The sequence below is a fragment of the Saimiri boliviensis genome, chromosome 12 (assembly GCF_048565385.1).
Source record: "Saimiri boliviensis isolate mSaiBol1 chromosome 12, mSaiBol1.pri, whole genome shotgun sequence".
Taxonomy (NCBI): domain Eukaryota; kingdom Metazoa; phylum Chordata; class Mammalia; order Primates; family Cebidae; genus Saimiri; species Saimiri boliviensis.
In genome coordinates, this window is record NC_133460.1 from 35,567,970 (window position 1) to 35,589,038 (window position 21,069).

General features: G+C 46.2%; 1 protein-coding gene and 2 pseudogenes across 4 annotated transcripts in view; 1 reads left to right on the forward strand and 2 right to left on the reverse strand.

Moving 5' to 3' along the window:
• The window catches only part of TVP23A (trans-golgi network vesicle protein 23 homolog A), a 66,062-nt gene that overhangs the window by 14,817 nt on the left and 30,176 nt on the right, over window positions 1-21,069 (forward strand). The window lies entirely within an intron of this gene.
• On the reverse strand, window positions 29-543 carry LOC101048637 (NADH dehydrogenase [ubiquinone] 1 beta subcomplex subunit 5, mitochondrial-like; annotated as a pseudogene).
• On the reverse strand, window positions 4,267-4,865 carry LOC101048331 (ubiquitin-conjugating enzyme E2 variant 2 pseudogene; annotated as a pseudogene).

Genomic DNA, 21,069 nt, shown 5'->3' on the forward strand with positions numbered 1-21,069 from the left:
ATGATCGGTAGGTTCCTTGTCAGTTGTCTCAAAGTGATACCAGAGTCCATCTCCTCTCACATTCATTAATCTTCGTACTTCCCGCTCCTTTAACCGTGATTCAGCCTTTCCAGCTTCGATCTGAAGGTTGGCCATTATTCTTTCATAATTCTTTTCAGGACCACCATAGAAAGTACGGGCAATGCATCTTAATAAGGGATGCTGATACTAATCCTAGTGTTCTGGGATCTAGCCTTCTGGAATTTCTGCTAGTTCAGCTTGACCAGTGAATACATTCACCAGAGTTGCAATAATTGCTACTGGAATCCCAGTCAATAAAACGTAGAATCTCAATAACTTCAAAAAAGACCGGTCGTAGAATCTAGAAGGTTTGATGACAAATAGCCTTTTCCCAAGGTTTCCACTATGTCAAACAGGAGCAGTGGCCTTCGGAATGTCACGAGTGAGGAAACTCCCAAATCCCAGTCTGGTGCCAAGGTGGCTGCCAGACACAACTGCCACCGCAGTAACCTAAACCTATTGTGACAGACTCTTGGCCACCATGCCTACTCTCAGTTGACTTACTTACCAGCCTTGCCTGGCCCTATGAGCACGTGAGGTTGCAGCCCCCACCCCTGCCCCTGAAAACAGTGGTGAGAAACTCTTACTCCAAGGAAGCCTTTTCTAGGGGCCCAAGAGGCCTTGAGTTAGAATTCTTCCCTGATGCTGTGGGTTTTCTTCCTAAACCCCTTGAAGCCACTTCCGGGGCCTGAGGGGCTTGTGTGGATAGGCCAGCCCCAGGGTCAGGCTGTGCGTGTGGACATGTGAGGCCATCCAAGATCACTCGCCCTGAACGCATGTTCCTGCTCAGACCCAGGCCTTTGTAAACGCTGCTCTCTCTGCTTCCTAAATTTGTCCTTAGATCTTTAAAACAAAATTTAGCCAGGTGCGGTGGCTCACATCTGTAATCCCACCACTTTGGAAGGCCAGGGCGGGCAGATCAGGAGGTCGGGAGATCAAGACCATCCTAGCCAACATGGTGAAACCCCTCTCTACTAAAATATAAAAAATTAGCCGGGCGTGGCAGCGTGCACCTGTAGTCCCAGTTGCTTGGGAGGCTGAGGCAGGGAAATTGCTTGAATCCAGAAGGTGGATGTGGCAGTGAGCCAAGATCTCACTACTGTACTCCAGCTGGGTGACAGAGCAAGACTATGTCTCAGAAAAAAAAAATTAAAATTAATTTTTTAAGGGAGATAGATTTCACATACCGTGAGTTCAAAACTCATCCTTTTAAAGTATTTAATTCATTGGTTTTTAGTATATTTACAAGGTTGTGCAACCATCACCACTGTCTAATTCCTGTTTTCATCACCCCAAAAACCCCCCTCTTCACTACCCCCAAAACCCCGTGTCCTTTATATCCTAATCTACATCACTGCTAAGCAGTGCCGTCCACTGTAAACGAGGCATCCTTCCTTAGTCCCCACAACCCCAGTGTCTGCCCAGGCCTGACGGTCAGCTGATGTGTCCACCTCTTGGGTCTCTGTGTTGGTTCAAATGTCAGTAAATAGCCGAGAGCCTCATGGATACCCTGCTGGGACAAGCCCCCACAACTAAAGGGTGAGAGCCCCGAACACCAGGACCAGCTGATGGGACCCTGCCCCATTGGCCATTGTCAATGGACAGTGGCTGTCTCACATTAATTGTTGAATTTTTTTTTTTGAGACGGAGTTTCACTCTTGTTACCCAGGCTGGAGTGCAATGGCGTGATCTCGGCTCACCGCAACCTCTGCCTCCTGGGTTCAGGCAATTCTCCTGCCTCAGCCTCCTGAGTAGCTGTGATTACAGGCATGTGCCACCATGCCCAGCTGATTTTTTGTATTTTTAGTAGAGACGGGGTTTCACCGTGTTGACCAGGATGGTCTCGATCTCTTGACCTTGTGATCCACCCGCCTCGGCCTCTCAGGGTGCTGGGATTACAGGCTTGAGCCACCGCGCCCGGCTAATTGTTGAATATTTTGATTGTGACTGTTTACCCATGAATGACACTTTGCACACTGGGTTGAAATCACTCCTTGGTTTCTTTCCTTTCCCGCTAGAGATGAGTAACATCTGGGGGGGCAGGACTTGGTCCAGCCTGTTCGCGGACCTCTGACCTAGGCCTCAGCTGGGTAGATGGGAGGTTCTCCATACATGTGTTGTTGTTGCTCTGAGCTCAATTTATGTTTCTTTCTTTCTTTTTTTAAAATTTCTTGAAATGGAGTCTTGCTGTGTCACCCAGGCTGGAGTGTAGTGGCATAATCACGGCTCACTGCAACCTCCGCCTCCCAGGTTTAGGTGATTCTCCTGCCTCAGCCTCCGGAGTATCTGGGACTACAGGTGCCCGCCACCGTGCCCAGCTAATTTTTGTATTTTTAGTAGAGACAGGGTTTTTCCATGTTGGCCAGGCTGGTCTCGAACTCCTTCGCTCAGGTGATCCACCCACCTCAGCCTTCCAAAGTGCTGGGAGATTACAGGCATGAACCACTGTGCCTGGCCTCTAAGCTCAGTTTATTAAACTCAGTATTTCTTAAGCAGTGTTGAAAATCAATGAAAAACATTTGTGTGCTGATCATAAACTTAATTCTATATCCTTGGACAATTTAAATGACATTTCAAATTTAGCATTAATGATTATGTGGGGCACCAAATAAGCGTGCAACCTAAAATACACACAGCAATGACAAAACTTACTGTTTACAGCGTGGTGGGGAATTTTTAGTGGTTAATGAAACCCCAAGAGAAAGAAATAGGTAAATTACAGCAGCAAGGTATGTTGAATTAGAAAATTATATTTTGAATTAATGTCCTTAAAATAAATTAAAAAAACTTTTTACTTTGAAATAAGATCAGGCTTACGGGAAGGTAGCAAGAATAGTACAAATAACTGATGTGTACATTTAACCAATATTCACTTATTGTACCAGTGCTGTGGCTCACACCTGTAACCCTAGCACTTTGGGAGGCCGAGGCAGGCAGATCACTTGAGCTCAGGACTTGGAGAACAGCCTGGCCAATATGGTGAAAGCCCGTCTGTATTAAAAATACAAAAATTAGCCTCACATGATAGCACATGTTTGTAATCCCAGCTACCCTGGAGGCTGAGGCAGGAGGATCACTTGAACTCAGGAGACAGAGGTGGCAGTGAGCTGAGATGACACAACTGCATTCCAGCCTGGGCAACAGGATGAGACTCTGTCTCTGTCTCTGTCTCTCTCTCTCTCTCTCTCTCTCTCTCTCTCTCACATACACACACACACACACACACACACACACACACACACACACGTATCATATAAACGCATGGATGCAGACATACTCTTTTTTTTTTTTACACGTTCCACATTTTATTTACATTTTAAGACTAACTTTAATCTCAAAATCACATATCCATATACCTATTTCCTTTTTGTTGACTTCACTTAAACTTAAATGCATGGCTTGTTAAACAAAGACTGTAAACAAATATTTACCATGTCTGTTACATGTAACACACAAGAACAGCTTTTAACAGAAATTCATCAACTCCCCCCAACATTTTTTATTATAAATACAGGTATCAAAACAATCCTGAACATATTTTTGATACTACTAGTAGTCAGCACCCACACCGCCTCAAAAATTAACACATTTGTGACAATATTCATTGTACCTGCTACGTTTTAAACAATTTCAACTGCAGCTCTTTCACTAAGCAAGATGGGTAAAGCATGCCATTTCTGTTTTCTTTCTTGAGATTTTTACTTTTTAGAAACACACATGATTTCCCTGCCATCTGACACTTCTCCACACGCTTTCATCTTGTAAACCTGAATTCTATTTCGAGTACTCCAGGTTTATGTTTAAATGACAGTGCCTTAACAAGAGAAAAAAAAATTGTGCTGCATTTTTCCTCCTGTTACCTGAAAACATAATGGGTGTTTCATATATTAAATATATTCTTTTTTTTTTTTTTTTTGGAGACGGAGTTTCACTCTTGTTACCCAGGCTGGAGTGCAATGGTGCGATCTCGGCTCAGCGCAACCTCCGCCTCCTGAGTTCGGGCAATTCTCCTGCCTCAGCCTCCTGAGTAGCTGGGATTACAGGCATGTGCCACCATGCCCAGCTAATTTTTTGTATTTTTAGTAGAGACGGGGTTTCACCATGTTGACCAGGATGGTCTCGATCTCTTGACCTCGTGATCCATCCACCTCGGCCTCCCAAAGTGCTGGGATTACAGGCTTGAGCCACTGTGCCCGGCCCTTAAATATATTCTTACAAATGTCCAGGTCGTGTTTACCAGCTGGAATTCTTTTACTTAATGTGTGGGTATTTTGCATTGTGATATTTAATCAAGACATTAACATGAGTAGAAGGTTGTTGATTTAAGACAAGTTTGAGACCCACTAAAATTAATTGTTGTATGTTTGTCCTTCTGGGGGCTGTGAAAGCTTCATATTTTCTTTGGACATCATTAGACGTCTTAGCTCTTGAAGTACAACTTTAATGCTATATGAATTTTGCCATTTTGCTAACACTGGTATGCTCCGGGCATCCACCATCCCACTGGAATTATTTACTCCATTCATACTAATTTTTGTTACAAATCTAACTGATGGAGGAGCTTCGGGGTATTTAGGTCCACATTCTACTTTCAGGCTATATATTCTGTTTTCATAATTTGTCCTTGGCGGCCCAATAATCATGCCTGTCCACCTTGTACGTGTCATATCTTCATCATCTTCAAGGCCCCAGCTAACTGTACCGTCGCCTACTCCTTTTTGTCGTTCTTCAAGTTCTTCCAACAAGTGAAAATAACGGGGAACTTTAACTCCTATGGAGACCGCCATCTTCTCCTGCAGCCCGACACAGCCCGGATGCAGACATGCTCTTATTGCTACTTAACTTGTCCCATTGTTGGCCAGTGGGAACCTCATCCAGTAGGCTTCTGAGTCTTCCTAATTGCTAACATTTTGCATGTGTGTGTGTGTCTGTGTATTTGTTTTCTAAAGTGTTTGAGAATAAATTGAACACATCATGCCCCCTTGCCCCTAAATACTTCACTGTGTACTTCTTATATTTATTTTTTTGTAGAGGTGAGATCTCACTATGTTGCCCCAGGCTAGTCTCAAACTCCTGGGCTCAAGCGATCCTCCTGCCTTGGCCACCCAAAGTGCTGGGATTACAGGTATGAGCCATTGTGTCCAGCCATCAATGTGTACTGTAAGCAAAGGACGTTGTCTTATGTAAGCAGAATGCGATGATGGAAACTAACAGACTATCTAATCTATAGTTCACATTCATTGTCCGTTAGAGTCATTTTTTTCTCTCAGTTCAAGATTCAATCCAGAGGCTGAGTGATGGCTCATGCCTGTAATCCTTTGGGAGGCCAAGGCAGGTGGATTTTCTGAGCTTAGGAGTTCGAGACCAGTCTGGGAAACATGGTGAAACCCTGTTTCTACTAAAATACAAAAGTTAGCCACACGTGGTGGCATATGCCTCTAATTCCAGTTACTGAGGAGGCTGAGGCATGAGAATCACTTGAACCCAGGTGGTGGAGGTTGCGGTGAGCCGAGATCATGCCATTGCACTCCAGCCTGGGTGACAGAGTGAGACTCTGTCTCAAAAGAAAAAAAAAAAAAAGACTCAATTCAGGATCTCCACTGCGTTTAGTTATCCTGGAACTATTCCTAGCCTTTCTTTATTTCTCATGACATGGACATTTTCAGGGAGTAAAAGGCAGCAGTTTTGAGGAATACACCTTAATTTGGGTCTTTCTGATGTTTTTCCCGATGACATCCAGGTTATGCTTCTCAGCAGAGGTACTGCAGAAATGATGGTCAGCTGATGTGTCTACCTCTTGGGTCTCTGTGTTGGTTAAAATGTCAGTAAACAGCCAAAAGCCTCATGGATACCCTGCTGGGACAAGCCCTAATGTCCTAAAAGGACATTCTCTTTTATTTATTTATTTATTTTTTGAGCTCTGTCACTACTAAAGGTGGCCCAGAAATCGCATGGTGTTTTTTTTCTCTCTCTCTTTTCTATCCCGCACCTCTTACCTGCAATCCCAGGCCCCAGATTTCCGCCTTCTATTGTCTTTACCACTCAAAGAACCCAGGGCTCCTTAGAAAGCAGCTGATTCTAAGTCTTGAGACAGAAACCAGCCAGGCTGGATCTGGAACATTCTTTTGTTGACAAAAGGTAGAAATACTGTTTTTTATTTTAAGTATATTTTTTAAGACAGCGTCTTGCTCTGTTGCCCAGGCTGGAGTGCAGTGGCACAGTCTTGGCTCACTGCAGCCTCTGCCTTCCAGGCTCAAATGATCCTCCTACCTCAGCCTTCCAAATAGCCGAGACCACAGGTGCACACCACCATGTCTGGCTAATTTTTATTAGTAGTAGTAATGGAGCTGGGGTTTCTCCATGTTGCCCAGGCTGGTCTTGAACTCCTGAGCTCAACTGATCCACCTGCGTTAGCCTCCCAAAGTGGGATTACAGGTGTGAGCCACCTGTGATTTTTGCCTGGCCAAAAATACTTTTAAAAAAGTCATAGGCTGTTCAAAAAGAATAACTAAACTGGTTTAATGAGACTCCCACAGGCTGTGGTAGTGATTCAGTATTTGCTGAATGAGTTACGATGACCACTTAGTTCTCCCATTAAATAACCTCTGAGTTGGGCTTTACCAGTGATGGCCGTAGTTTCTAAAGTGCCAAACGTTTTAGGGTATATTGGTTTGGTTATAGCTTTTAAGAAGTACAGGTAGGAAATAAACACCATATTAAATATTTGCAACCATTAGTGGACAAAGTTTGATTCCAGAAATATTAAAATAGTCAAAAATAAAAATGCAAGGAAAGGCAAGATTCTCTCCATTTTGCAGATGAGGAAACTGAAGCTCCCCAAAGCCAGGTAACAGACACACGTGAATATTTGCTGCCTTCAGATCTTGTCCATTTTCTAGCAGAATCTAGAAGCTCTTCAGACAAAAAAGCACAAGGCCAGGCATAGTGGCTCACACCTATAATCCCAACATTTTGGGAGGGCAAGGTGGGCTTGGCCCAGGAGTTTGAGAACAGCCTGGGCAACATAGCAAGACCCTGTTTCTAAAAAAAATTTTTTTTTTGTTTTTAATTAAAGAAAAGCAAATGAAAAGCATATATCTGGGGTAATTCTACTTCTTACTTGCAGTGCAAAAAAAAAAAAGGACCCCACTTAGAAAGGGTGAAAACAAAACAACAATAAAGACTTCATAACTTCTTCAGTTTCTGTGATCTACTCCGTCTTTTTGCACCATCAGCTGGCTGATTTCTGCTCCAGACTTCTGGAAAGTCAGCCCCAGGGCTCTTCTTTTCTGTCCATCAGTTAATAACTCTTAGTCTCCTATTTTAAAAAGGTGAGTGTCAGTACAGCTGTCCCCATGGTCTCATCCACTCACCCCCAACTCTCCTCAAGTAAGCCTGGGACCCCGCATTTCACCATCTGTTCTTAGAAGAACCTCACTTTCCTTATCTTTCCTGCCCTTCGAAACCACCTAACAAAACATCATGCCTTATATAGAGTTAAAACTCTTCAACAGGCCTGGCGTGGTGGCTCTCGCTTGTAATTCTAGCGCTTTGGGAGGCAGAGATGGGAGGATCACCTGAGGTGAGGAGTTCAAGACCAGCCTGGCTAACATGGCCAAACCCTGTCTCTACTAAAAATACAAAAAATTAGGCAGGTGTGGTGGCAGGCACCTGTGATCCCAGTGACTTGGGAGGCTGGGGCAGGAGAATCATTTGAACCTGGGAGACAGAGGTTGCAGTGAGCCAAGATCGCGCCACTGCACACCAGCCTGAGCAACAGAGTGAGACTCTGTTCCAAACAAACACGCCTAAAAACCCTCTTCAACATTAGAGCCTATAGCAGTGAGCTACTGATGCATGACATATTGCCTCCAACTTAGCAGCTACAGATAACAAACATTTATTTTCTCACACCAAGTCCAAAGTTTAGGAATTAGAGCAGCTCAGCTGGGTGGCTCCAGCTTAGGGTCTCCAGAGGTTGTAGTCAAGAGGTCACTAGAGCTGCAGTCACCTGAAGGCTTGACTGGGGCAGGAGGAGCTGTGTCCAAGATGGCATCCTCCCATGGCTGTTGGCTGGAGGCCTCAGTTCCTTGCCATGTGGGCCTCCCAACATAGGGCTGCTCCCAACACCGCAGCTGGCTTGCCCTAGGGAGAGTGAGGGAGAGAGTGATCAAGACAGAAGCTGCCATGCCTTTGGTTACCTAATCTCGAAAGTGACGTCCCATGACTTCCGACATGTTTTGTTGGCCACTCTGGTTACCACCCCTGCTTTGTTGTGAGAAGTGACTGCACAAGGGTCTGAGCACCAGGCAGTCAGGGTCACCGGTCGCCACCTCAGAGACTGGCTACCACAGGTCCCATCCCAAGGAAGGAATTAATGCATGGGTGTCAGCAGAGTGTCCACTGTACTCCAGGCCTTGATGTTAGGTACATGTGATTATCTCCATTTTGCCGGTGAGGAAATAGGCCCAGGAAGGTTGACTCACTTGTTCAAGGTCACACAGTAAATGGCAGAACTGTAATTTGAAAGGAAGTAGTCTGCTTCCCTGATTAGTTAAAGAGAAAAAAAGATTTACTATGGAGAGTTCCAAACATATTCAAAATAGAATAATAAAATGAATCCCATGTCCCTATCACCCTGTTTCAATGACCAGTCATTTTTCTTTTTTCTTTGAGATGGAGTTTTGCTCTTGTTGCCCAGGCTGGAGTGCAGTGGTGGGATCTCAGTTCACCACAACCTCTGCCTCCCAGGTTCAAGCAATTCTGCCTCAGTCTCTCGAGTAGCTGGAATTACAGGCACCTGCCACCACGCCTGGCTAACTTTGTATTTTTAGTAGAGACGGGGTTTCTCCATATTGGTCAGGATGGTCTCGAACTCTTGACCTCATGTGATCTGCCCGCTCCAGCCTCTCCAAGGGCTGGGATTACAGGCATGAGCCACCGCACCTGGCCTCATTTTTCATTTCTATCCCAGCTTTTCCCCTTCCCCTGATCATTTTGAAGCAAACCACAGATACCACATCATATGCATACTTTGATATCCCTAAGAGACAAGAATGACTTCTTTTTTTTTTGAGACAGGGTCTCTCACTCTGTTGTCAAGGTTGGAGTGCAGTGGTGCGATCTCGCCTCACTGCAACCTCTGCCACCCAGGTTCAAGTGATTCTTGTGCCTCAGCCTCCCAGGTGGTTGGGATTACAGGTGTGCACCACCACGCTTGGCTAATTTTTGACAAGAATCATTTTTAAAACAAAACCACAATAGAATTTTTTCAACTTTCGATCTTTTTTTTTTTTTTTTTTCCTGTTCTGTTACCCAGGCTGGAGATCAGTGGCATGATGAGGGCTCATTACAGCCTCAACCTCCACTACTCAGGTGAGCCTCCCACTTCAGCCTCCTGAGTAGCTGAGACCACAGGTGCATGGCACCACACCTGGCTAATTTTTTGATTTTTTTGTAGAGATAAGCTCTCACTATGTTGCGCAGGCTGGTCTCTATTCATCGGCTTAAGTCACCTTCCTGCCTCAGCCTCCCAAAGTTCATGAGCCACCATGCCCAGCCTCCAGTTTTTGAAACTTTAAAATAATTGACAATACCCAAATGGCATGAAATATCCAGCCAGTGTCTCTATCCTTGATTGGCTCATCACTTTATTTTTTACAACTTACTCATTTGAGCCACAATTGAAATAACATCCACACATTGCAATATTGTAGTTGGTTGCTATAAAAGATTCCTTTTACTGAAATAGGTTTCTCACCCTCTCCTCTCTCTCTTTCTTATCTTTTAAATTGTTCTTTTTTTGAGACAGGGTCTTGCTCTGTTGCCCAGGCTGGAGTGCGAGTGGCATAATCACAGCTCACTTCAGCCTTAAACCCCTGGGCTTTTGCGATCCTCCCACCTCAGCCTCCTAAGTAGCTGAGACTACAGGCATGCACCACCACGCCTGGCTACTTTTTGTATTATTATTATGTTTTTGTAGAGATAACGTTTCACCATGTTGCCCAGGGTGGTCTCAGACTCCAGGGCTCCAGCAATCCTCCTGCCTCAGCCTCCCAAAGTTCTGGGATTACAGGCATGAGCCACCAGGCCTGACCCATCTTTTAAATGTTTTAATTTTTTGCCTTGCAGGTGAATTGTACTGTGAGGCTTGCTGATTGCATCCTGTTGCATCCTTTAATATTTCCCTTGGTTGTCTGTATTTCTTGTAAATGAGCAGTGAGAGCTACAGGTCTGATGTGATTCAGATGCGATTGTTTTTGGCATGGGGTCTTCAGAGGAGGGGGTGTGTTCTTCCATCCGGAGGCTCCCGGTGCCTGGCTGTCTCTCAGGGAACTCTTGGTGCTAGTCCTTCATCTTTGAATTCTTCAGGGATCGTGGCATGTGGTGGCATTCTGACTCTTAAGATACTGTCTTCATCTGTGAGCTGAAATGATGCAGAAGGAGAAACTTCCCACATGGAATGTGTAGTCCTTGCAAGGTATACTTTGTAGAGAAAAGATACAATGTATGCTTGAAACTTGACCTTCACTGCTCAGTTTTCAAAGCAATGCATTAGGTTCTCTGCATCCTCCATGAGGTGATCAGTGAGGGTTTTTTAAAGTATTGAATAGGCCGGGTGCAGTGGCTCACACCTGGAATCCCAGCACTTGGAGAGGTCCAGGTGGGCAGATCACCTGAGATCAGGAGTTCAAGACCAGCCTAGCCAAGATGGTGAAACCCCATCTCTACTAAAAATGCAAAAATTAGCCAGGCGTGGTGATGCATGCCTGTAATCTCAGCTACTTGGGAGGCTGAGGCAGGAGAATCACTTGAACCTGGGAAGCAGAGGTTGCAGTGAGCCAAGTTCATGCCACTGCACTCCACTCTGGACAACAGAATAAGACTCTGTCTAAAAAAAGAAAAAAGTATCACATAAACTCATGGATACAGACATACTCTTATTGCTACTCAAATTGTCTCACTCTTGGCCAGTGGGAGCCTCTTCTGTTCTCTTCCAGTTGGTGTCTGAGTCTTCCGTAACCTGACTCTTGTGGCATCTGGCAGCTTCCTCGCTATCTGGGATATTCTGCTGTCCCCTCCCCATCATGTAGATTTCTCCATCTGTACCTGGAATCCGCCATTTCTCCAGGGAGCCTTGGGTCCTCTGAGTGGAGAATGGTGTTCAGAGGTCACTGTCTCACGTTGCCTGTCTTGTTAGCTCTTCTGTGCTTAAGCGTGCTAATCGGAGGGTTCCAGAGGCAGCTTGGAAACCCCAGGCTGAGAGTGAGTGGGGACCCAGGACCTCCTGCTGATTCTGCCACTCAGAGCAGCTGCTAGCCCACAGGATGCTGTCCTGAAAATTAGGACAGGTGAACCCCTCTCAGGCAGACACAGGCCCCTACCCAGGGTACCTAGCTGGGGAGTGGAGCACGGGCAGATTTTGGCACTTGCACCCCACCCCACCCCACCCCACCTCAGCCGAGCGCCCTTGCCCTGTGCACCACCTGCATACATCATTGCTTCTTTACTCCCACTCCAGGAAGCTCATGTCACCTCTCTGAGCACATGTCCTCATCTGTAAAATAGCACAGTGTCCTCTTCCTACCTCACTTATTTTCTTTGGGCTCATTTGTCCTAAGGCAGACGTTATGGGTGGAGCTGGGTCTTCCCAAAATGATATGTTGACATCCTAATCCCCTCAGAAATGGAACCTTACTTGGAACTAGGGTCTTTGCGAGTGTAATTAGTTAACATGAGGTCATAGCGGAGCAGGACCGACCTCTAATCCAGTATGATGGGGGTCTTTATAAGGACTTGTGAAGACAGGGACACAGGGAGAGGCAGGGATGGGAATGATGGGGCTATGAGCCAAGCAATGCCAAGAATTGCCACTGCTGTGGTTTGAATATTTGTCCCCTGTAAAAGGCACGCTGAGATTTGATTGCCGTCATCACAGTATTAAGAGCTGGGACCTTTAAGTGATGATTCAGCTGTGAGGGCTAAGCCTCATGAGTGGGTATACCTTTATAAAGGGGTTGGCAGGAGTGAGTCCTGTCCCAGGGCTCTTCTGCTCTTCTGCCATGCGAGGACAGTGTTTCTGCCCTCCCGAGGGGGTGCAGCATTCAGTGCCTCATCTTGGGATCAGAGACCAGACCCTCACCAGACACCAGATGTGCTGGCGCCTTGATCTTGGACTTCCCAGCCTTCAGAACTGTGAAAAATACATTTGTTTCCTGTTTTTCTTTTTTTTTGAGAGAGGGTCTCACTCTCATACCCAGTCTGGAATGCAATGGTGTGATCACAGCTCACTGAAGCCTCAATCTCCTGGGCCCAAGCAATCCTCCTACCTCAGCCTCCCACATAGGTGCGTGTCACCATCCCCAGCTAGGTTTATTTTTTGTTTTGTAGAGACAGAGTCTCCCTGTGTTTCCTAGGCTGGTCTCAAACTCCTGAGCTCAAGTGATCCTCCCGCCTTGGCCTCCCAAAGTGCTGGGATTACAGATGTGAGCCACCATGCTTAGCCACAAGATAAATTTCTATTGATATGTAAATTACTTGGTCTATGATAGTCTGTTACAGTAGCACAAAATGGGCCAAGTCAGAAGTTGGTACCAGAGAAGTGAAGTGTTTTTATAACAAGTGCCTGAAAATGTGGTAGAGATTAGAATGAGCCACTACAAGCCAAGCAGGGCCCAGAGGTGGAGGGTGAAGGGTGAGAATCTGCACACAGGGCCCAGCATCCAGAGGCCTCCCACAACTTGTCCCTGGGGCTCATACTTTCATTTTGTTGCTGAGCATACCCGGACTCTAGAGTCAGTATGTCTCTTTATTTTTATTTTTTTGAGACAGAGTCTTGCTGTCGCCCAGGTTGGAGTACAGTGGTGCGATCTTGGCTCACTATACCCCCCAAGCAATTCTCCTGCCACAGCCTCTCAGGTAGCCAGGATTATAGGCACATGCCACCATGCCCGGCTAATTTTTGTATTTTGAGTAGAGACAGGGTTTCATCATGTTGCCCAGGTTGGTCTTTAACTCCCGGCCTCAAGTGATCCACCCACCTCAGCCTCCCACAGTGCTGGAATTACAGGCAGGAGCCACCACGCCCTGCTGGATATGTCTCTTTAAAAAGAAATAAAGAACAGAAACAAGAGGAAAAAAACTGTGGTAACCAGAGGGAAGTTTGTTCTTTTATTTACTTCCACACATAAACCTCTATTGTGCTGACCTTTGAATGGAAACTGAGCACTTAGCCATCAGCCTGTGCTCAGACATCCCAACAGTCCCAAACCCTGGTCTCCTGGCTCAGATGTCAGGGGAGTAAGATGATATGCTGTCTTTTGAATTAAGAAGCCAGTTTCAGAAGGATGATGGAGCTAACATTGCATCTAGGTCACTCTGGGAAAAAAAAAATCAGATCAGCCCAGATGGTTCATCCTCTGGCTCGGTGCAGGCCCCACAGCATTCCTGATGGGCTTCTAGGGACCTTTGCTTTTTTAGGCTTAGGTTTGTTAAGTCCTTTCTGCTTTGTTGCTGAAACTGACTTCATCCTGAAAACGGAAAAGAGGAGAGCACTTAAATTGTCACCACAGAAGAATCACTTGAGAGTCTTGTTAAACTGCAGATTCTAGCTCAGGAGGTCTGGAGGTGGGGCTGCAGGTCCTGCATTTTCTAACTCCCAGGAGGTGTGGCAGAACTAGTGGATGGAGAAGTGGCTGAAAATGTACTTCTTCCTGGGCAAACATCATCTTAGGTGCCTCCTCTGGCACTTGGGGGTCCCTTGCACCCAGCATCTTCATGGGGGGATGCCACTGCTAGTGAAGTGGCATTTTCTGTGGGAAATACTTGGGGTTTGTTGTCTCACACCAAGAAGATTAAGGACATGGACACACATGAGGAATGAGTTTAGGAGCGGAGGTTTAAAAGGCAAAAGAAAGAGAAAGGAGAACAGCTTTGTCCTTAGTGAGAGAGAGAGACTTCCGAAGGGAAAATCCAGCCTGTGGTGGACCGCAGCAGATTGTATAAGCAGGTATGGGGAGGTGGTGTCTGATTTATGTAGGGCCTATAGATTGTTTGGATCAGGTGTGATGTTTACATAGCCCTTGGGGAAGGATGACCACCCCACCCTAATCTTATTATGCAAATGGCTTTCCACTTAGCCAGTGCTGTGTTATCTGCTCCTTACTGTACACATGGCTGGCAAAGAGAAAGGAGGACGGAGCCTCCATGTTGGACCTGCCTGGTATCAGGCAGCCTTTTCCTATTGGCACAACTGTTGGCATTCACCCTGTGAGCTTCCAGCTTGCTTGTCTATGTCTGCAGCTGGATTTTACAGGCTGCTCTTTGTTAGAAAAGAAAGTAATTTTGGGGCTGCTTTTCATTAAAAGGAAAACTTATCCTGAGTACTCCGGTTCCCTCACTATTTGCTTAAGCAATTTCTTCTTAACTCCTACGTCAGTAGCAGAGAAGCCACCTGAGTGTAAGTGGGTGTCAGGGCCAAAGAAATAAATAGCAATACCCTACTTATTTTTAACAGTGGGGGAAAAACATTTGTCTGACAAAGGATGTCCAAAAAGAGCATTGCTGTTCAAGGCTTTTTTTCTCTTTCTTCCATTCTCAAAAATGTTGACTATTAATGAGTCAAGCAATAAGTAGAGTGATATGAGTCACAGCCAATGAAGGACTCTCTCTTATCTGGCATGGTAGGTATTTTATCTCCCAAAAGCCTGTAAACAAAAAATAAAAGTCTAAACCCCCCACCCAACTGAAGGGACCTCTCCTCTCAGCCAAGGGCATTCTAGAGTTAACCTGAAGAACTAGTTGAGGCCATGATGGGAAGGGGCGGGGGTTCGACATGCCTCATTCTACCTTCCTGCCTTTGGAATCCAGGCACAGCTGGCCAGCATTAACATTAAAACAGAGACCTCAAGACTGACAAAACAGATTATTTGTAGCAATAATATACCAACAGCACAGATAGCAGGCCCCAAAAGAAACTGAAGTTATTTTCCCCCAAAATACATTTGAGGACTAACTCTAATTTTTTCCTATCTTACCCAATTTCCTATCTAAGGGATCTGAGGATTCATGCCCTACAAACCATAAATTCTCATCAGATGGGTTATATTTAACCCTATATAGTGTGACTTACTTTCCAACCTGATTCTGGTGTAACATTAAATGACTGTTAGGGTCACAGCAAGGCAAACCCATAGACCCCTTCCCCATTCTCCCCATTTTTGTTATGAGTTAAGCCAAGCTTATAACAAAATCACACCCAGCTCTCCAACCAGGCATGTTGACCCAATTAAGCAGAATGTTAGCCCCTGAGAACCAAGTTGCATTTTTTTCTTATAATAGCACCTGGCTACCTGCAAACCCCCTATGTAATCCCCATAGTCTGTAAGCCAGGCTGCTGCCTTCACTGCCTGGGGTCCGGCAGGTTGAAATAAACTTGCTAAACCTGACCCCGTGTCTGCCTCTCCATCCTTCCTGTCAGCCTTACATTTTGGTGCTGAAACCCGGGATGGGAGTAGGTGCTGGCCGCTCTTTCTCTCTCTCTCTCCCTGCTCCAGAGGCTAGCCCCCCCATCCCAAACCCTTTTCCAGACCCAGGAGGGAAACCCCAGACCTCCAACTGCCGTTATCTCCAACCAAATCATCACTTCCCAGCCAGTAAGTTGGATAGAGGTTTGCCTCGGTCCGGGTTCCTCGACCATCCGTTTTCTGTCCGAAATTCCTGGCGCTGGGCTAAGGACACCCTTCCAGCCCCAGGGGCCTCAGTCCTGTGATCTTGGGGATGCCTAATTCGACAGCAACTGTTGTGAATTAACTGTCTTAGGTAAAGGAAACTGGGCAGAGGACACCTTCTCCTGTCTTGCTTCTCCTCAGCAGCCTTCTCCTCTTCGAGACAGTTGCCATGGGATCCAGACAGTTTGTTCTGTCTAAAACTACCCCCTTAGGGTGCCTCCTCTGGAATCTGGGCACCCTTGGTCTCCGATCTGAAGTCAGGCCCAAAAGATTAATTTTCTACTGTAATACGGCCTGGCCCCAATATGAATGAGATAATGGCTCTCAGTGGCCCGAAAATGGTACTTTCAATTTCAGCATTCTCTGGGACCTTAACAGTTTCTGCCACTGCAGTGGTGAATGGTCTGAGGTTCCGTATGTTCAGGCTTTCTTCACCCTCTGCAACTGCCCCTCTCTCTCTCAGTCCTGCTACAGTTTCCAGATCCTCCTCGAAACCCAGCTCAACCCCTCCCATGGCCCCGGCAGTCGGCGTGTCCTCTTCCAACCCGGCTGACTTCCCTCCTGTCCGCCAGTGCCCCAAGCCTGCACCAGGACACCCTGAACCTCTGCCTTACCCCCCACCGCCAGCTCCCGCCTCGTCCCCTCCCCTCCCCAATCCCGCTGCTTCCCACTTTGACTCCTCCCCATCTCCGCCCCATACCCACTCTCGGACTGGCATTCCCCTTTGAGAAGTGGCGGGGACGGAAGGCATTGTCCACGTTCGTGTTCCCTTCTGTCTCTCCGATCTCCCCCAAATCAAAAGCACCTCAGGTCCTTCTCCTTCAATCCAGACACTTACATCAAAGAATTTAAATATCTTACCCAGTCTTATAAACTCACTTGGCATTATCTCTGTATCCTCTCTTCCATCCTCCTTCCAATAGAGAAGGAAAGAGTGTCGCTTGCGGCCCAGGCACCTGCCAACAATCTTCACTGGTGAGATCCTACTAAGCCCATAGGAGCCACCACCATCCCACGGGAAAAGCCAGCCTGGGAATACCAGCCCACAGATCCAGGCTGAGCATCCTATAACCATATAATTACTTGCCTTATTTCGGGCCTTAACAAAGCTGCCCATAAGATGGGTTTTATTTAACCCTATATATCATGACTGACTTTCCAACCTGATTCTGGTGTAACATTACATGACTGTTAGGGCTACAGAAAGGCCTGATTCTGGTGTAACATTACATGACGGTTAGGGCTACAGAAAGGCAAGCTCATAGACTCCCTCCCCGTTCTCCCCTGCTATGCCAACCTCATAAGAAAAATAGCCTCAAGCCTTGTAAACAGGTAGGTTCCAGGATGTGGTCGCACCCAGCTCTTGAACCCAGGATGCTGACCCAATTAAGCAGAATGTTAGCCCCTGAGAACCAAGTTGCGCTTTTTCTTAGAATAGCACCAGGCTACCTGCAAACCCCCTGTATAACCCCCATAGTCTGTAAGCCAGGCTGCTGCCTTCACTGCCTGTGATGAGGCAGCCAGCCTGGCAGATTGAAATAAACGTGCTAAACCTGACCCTGGGTCTGCCTCTCCATCCTTTAGGTCAGCTTACAATGACAAAGAAGAAAATCAAAGTATTTTGCCCCGAGACATGTTTCTTTGCCATATTTTGAAATGGTCCGGTACAGCTCTTCTTTGTGGGGGAATATTTGCATCTGTAAAGAATCTTGGTCAGTCGCAGTGGCTCATGCCTGTAATCCGAGTACTTTGGGAGACCAAGACGGGCGGATCACGAGTTCGGGAGTTCAAGACCAGCTTGACCAACATTGTGAAACCCCTTCTCTAGTAAAAATCCAAAAATTAGCTGAGTGTGGTGGCATGTGCCTGTAATCCCAGCTACTCGGGAGGCTGAGGCAGGAGAATTGCTTGAACCCAGGAGGCTGAGTTTGCAGTGAGCCAAGATTGCACCACTGCACTCCAGCCTGGGCGACAAAGCAAAACTCCGTCTCAAAAAAAAAAAAAAAAAAATCTCTATTAACATAGCTAGATCTTTTTCATTCTAGGCCCTTCAAATCCTGAAGAGATTAACTGAGAGTCTAGCTCCTTTTAAAGGTTTGAATAGGAATCATTTGTCATCCACTGTCTCTAAGGGCAGCCGCTATGAGACTTCAAAAGAACCTTGGTCTCCACAACGTTTTATCTTTATCTGAACATTCCCTTTGTCTTGATCCCAGCCTTTTAGATAAACCTAACCAGTTGTCAATCATAAAATTTACCTATAGCCTAGAAGGTCCCCACCAATCAGCCTCCTCCTCCTGCCCTGCTTTGAGTTGTCCTGCCTTGAGGAACCATTGTACCGCTGTACCTTTTTTTTTTTTTTTTTTTTTTTTTTTTTGAGACAGAGGCTCATTCTGTTACCCAGGCTGGAGTGCAGTGGCAAAATCTTGGTTCACTGCAACCTCCACCTCCTGGGTTCAAGCCTCCTGCCTCAGCCTCCCAAGTAGCTGGGAGTACAGGCATCTGCTAGCACACCCGGCTTTTTTTTTTTTTTTGTATTGTATTAGAGATGGGGTTTTATGATGTTGACCAAGCTGGTCTCAAAGTCCTGACCTTAGGTGATCCACTGGCCTCAGTCTCCCAATGTGCTGAGATTACAGCTGTGAATCACTACACCCAGCCCCAGTGTACATGTTGAATGTATTTGATGTCTCATATCTCTCAAAAAATATGTAAAACCAGGCTGTACCCTAACCATCTTGGATACATGTTCTCAGAATCTCCTGAGGGCTGTGTCATGGGCTGTGGTCAGTCATATTTGGCTCAGAGTAAATCTTTTAAAATATTTTACAGTCTGACTGTTTTCATCAATACATTTTCTTTTTCTTTCTTTTTTTTTTTTTTTTTTTTTTTTTTTTTGACGTATTTTGAAAGAGCCCTGCAAAGCTGTCTCTTATGGGGAAAATCTGCACTCTGTTGAGAATCCCCTTCCCTTTCCGAGTGCTTTCCCTCACCCAGGAGAGAATTTACTAAGAGCGGCACCTTTTTAAGCCTGATAAAAAACATTTGCCAGGCTGGGTGCAGTGGCTCATGCCTGTAATCCCAGCACTTTGGGAGGCCGAGGTGGGCGGATTACAAGGTTAGTAGTTTGAGACAAGCCTGGCCAATAGGGTGAAACCTTGTCTCTACTAAAAATACAAAAATTAGCCGGGCGTGGTGGCATGCCTGTCAGCTACTCAAGAGACTAAGGCGGAAGAATCGCTTGAATGGCGAGGCAGAGATTGCAGCAAGCTGAGATCATGCCACTGCACTCCAGCCTGGGCGACAGAGCGAGACGCTGTCTCAAAAACAAACAAAAAACCATTTGCCATCTGTTCTCTCTGAAGCTGGCTACCTGGAGGTGTCATCTGGGAGATAAAATCCTTGCTCTCTACAACCCCTTATCTTAACCCGGACCCTGCTTTCTCTTGATTCCAGGTCTTTAGATAATAACTCTTTCAACCAATTGCCAATCAGAAAATCTTTGAATTTACCTATGACCTAGAGCCCCCTCCCTGTTTGGGCTGTCTCACCTTTCCAGACCAAAGCAATGTACATCTTACATGTATTGACTGATGCCTTTTGTCTCCCCGAAAACGTATAGTCAGGTTGTAGCCTGACCACCGTGTTCTCAGGACCCCATGGGGTTGTGTCATGGGTCATGGGTCTCATATTTGGCTCAGGATTAATCTCTTCAAATATTTTCCAGAGTTTGACTCTTATTAGTTGAAAGCCTCCGGCATCTGAGGTAGATGTTACCGTCCCATTTTGCGGATGGATAATGCGAAGCTCAAAGTGAAGCGGCGTCATTGTCTGGGGTAAATACCTGGGGTTCGTAGTCTCGTGACAAGAAGATGAAGGACACGGACGTGTATGAGGAGTGAGTTTAGGAGCAGAGGTTTAACAGGCAAAAGAAAGAACGCCAGGCGCAGTGGCTCAAGCCTGTAATCCCAGCACTTTGGGAGGCCGAGGCGGGTGGATCACGAGGTCAAGAGATCGAGACCATCCTGGTCAACACGGTGAAACCCCGTCTCTACTAAAAATACAAAAAATTAGCTGGGCATGGTGACACGTGCCTGTAATCCCAGCTACTCAGGAGGCTGAGGCAGGAGAATTGCCTGAACCCAGGAGGCGGAGGTTGCGGTGAGCCGAGATCGCGCCATTGCACTCCAGCCTGGGTAACGAGAGCGAAACTCCGTCTCAAAAAAAAAAAAAAAAAAAAAAAGAAAAGAAAAGAAAAAGAAAAAGAAAGAAAGAAAGAGAAAGGAAAATAGCTTTCTTCCTTGTGAGACACAGGGGATCCTGAAGGAGAAAAACAGCCCACTGCAGACTGCACCAGATTTTATAGACAGGCTTGAGGAGGCGGAGTCTCATTTACATAGGGCCCAAAGATCGGCTGGATCAGGTGTGACATTCACATAGCGTTCAGGGAAGTCTGGCCGCCCCCACCGTCATCTTAGTATGCAAATGAGCTTTCCACTTGGCCCGTGCCATGTTGCCTGCTCCTTACTGTACACTAGCTGGAAAGGAGAAGAGATGATGGAGCCGCCATGCTGCACGTGCTGAGTCCTGGGCAGCTTTTTTCCTGTTGGCACAGCTGTTGGCATTCACCCCTGCAAGCTTCTAGCTTGCTTGTCTGCAGCTCTATTTTACAGGCTGCTCTTTGTCAGAAAAGGAAAATAATTTGGGGGCTTGTTTTTCATTAAAAGAAAAACCTTATAGAGGACTCTCATACCCCTCACTCTCTGCCTAAATAATTTCTTCTTAACTCCTATATCAAAAAGCGTTTAGTACTTTGTCCAGGACAGCATGCCCAGCAAGCATGGAGCGGGAACATGGGGCTGGACTCTCTGGCTTTCTTTTTTTCTTCTTTGTTTTTTTAATTGAGATGGAGTTTCACTCTTGTTGCCCAGGCTGGAGTGCAATGGCTCGGTCTCGACTCACAGCAACCTCCGCCTCCCAGGTTCAAGTGATTCTTCTGTCTCAGCCTCCCGAGTAGCTGGGATGACAGTCATACACCACCATGGCTGGCTAATATTATATTTTTAGTAGAGACGGGGTTTCTCCATTTTGGTCAGGCTGGTCTCGAATTCTCAACCTCAGGTGATCCTCCAGGCTTCCCAAAACACGAGGATTACAGGCATGAGCCACCTCACCCAGCTTCTTTGTTTTTTTTTTTTTGCACTTTTTTGAGATGGAGTCTTGTTCTGTTGCCAGGCTGGAGTGCAGTGGCAGAATCTCGGCTCACTGCAACCTCCCACTC